Source organism: Hylobates moloch, unplaced genomic scaffold, assembly GCF_009828535.3.
Source record: "Hylobates moloch isolate HMO894 unplaced genomic scaffold, HMol_V3 SCAFFOLD_2, whole genome shotgun sequence".
In the NCBI taxonomy this organism is placed as follows: domain Eukaryota; kingdom Metazoa; phylum Chordata; class Mammalia; order Primates; family Hylobatidae; genus Hylobates; species Hylobates moloch.
The window spans coordinates 151,319,048-151,320,670 of NW_026652277.1; positions in this window are offsets into that span (position 1 = coordinate 151,319,048).

Sequence of the window (1,623 nt, forward strand, 5' to 3'; positions counted from 1 at the left end):
TTAAGGCACTGGTAATACAGCTTAAAAATTGTTTATGTTTTAGGAAGAAACTAGAACAACAGAGATTAGCCCAAACTCTTACTTTACAAGAAGAGAACGACACCACAGGCTAGAACAATTAGTCAATTGCTGGAAATATTCTACAATGTAACATTAAATAATTCTTTGTATTTAAAAAATTTTTTAAATTGTGTACTTTTAAAAAATAACTTTCTGCTCATGTTGCGTTGGAGTAATAATAAACCAAAGGGGACTCAGCAGGCTTTCTGCTGTATATCCTTATTCTGGTGTAAATCACATCAGTGTATGGTAGAATACTGGAACTGAGAACATCTGCCTAATGAAATACATAATAGTAATAAAGTGAGAAGACTTTAATAAACAAGATGGAGACTCAGAAAACCTGTGAGAAAGGCAGACATATTTGCTTTGTCATGTAAAAACTTGAAATGTACAATAAAAGAGACCATAAAGAAGCTCTAATGGAAAAAAGTCTGACTGGTGTTTAGAAAAAAAGAAAAAGAGAGACATAGATAAGAGAGAAGAGAGAGAAGGAGGGACAGAGAATAAGACAAAGGGCGGAGGGAGAGAAGGAAGGAAGAGAGGGAGGGAAGGAGGGAGGGAACAGAGATGAAGACAGAGATGGAAGGAGGAAGGGAAGAAGGACAAGAAGAAGAAAACAATAGAGGTGAAAGAAAGAACATCTACAAATTGATTGAAAAAATTAAAATTACCCAACAGAAAAACAGGCAAATAATATTAATAGGCAAACACTGTCAAAGAGGTATATATAAGCGAATAGATTTTTTAAGAAAAACTCAAATTTACCACTAATGAGGGAAATGCAACTTAAAGTGTCAGGATGACAAAAATTTAAAAGATTGATAATATCCAGTACAAATGAGAATGAGAGGAAGTTAGTACTCTCATGTACTGGTTTAGGAAATATTTTAAGAAAGGAGTCTAGAAATATTATTAAAATATAAACTGTATGTTGCCTTTGACCCAGTGATCCCACATTTGAGATTTTCTCCTACAGGGAAAAGAAAAAAGATTATTATACAAAGTTTGAGTTTATTGAAGCACTGTTTATAGGGGCAAAATATTGGAAATAATTAGAATGTTTACAAATAAAAGCTAATTAAATAAATTATAGAAAATTAATAAGATAGAATATTGGGCACTCCAAAAAATGAGTTGGAGGGGAAATCCAGAGAGCTGTCTATAATACATTAAGTGGAAAAAGACAGGTTACAGATTCATGAATAAACATGCTCTCATTTTACAACATGTTTACATCTGTTTATATATGTTCGTGTGAATGCAGAGGAGTGATACATTAGTTATCTACTGGAGGTGGGTTTGGAAAAAGATGGAGGGAGGGGTGAGATCGTAAATGGCATTCTTCTTAGATCTGTTTTCTGTCTAACATACTACATAATACCAACTACAGAGTCAAAACAAAAATATTTGTTCTTTGGAATCATTACAAAGTCAAACAAATGCTTTGAAAATTGAATAGAGAAGAAAATATTGAAAAGCACAGTAAGAAATAGACAACATGTCTCCCGGACTGAAATTAGAATGGTGCATTTGACTATGTACATATCTGTGATAATAATA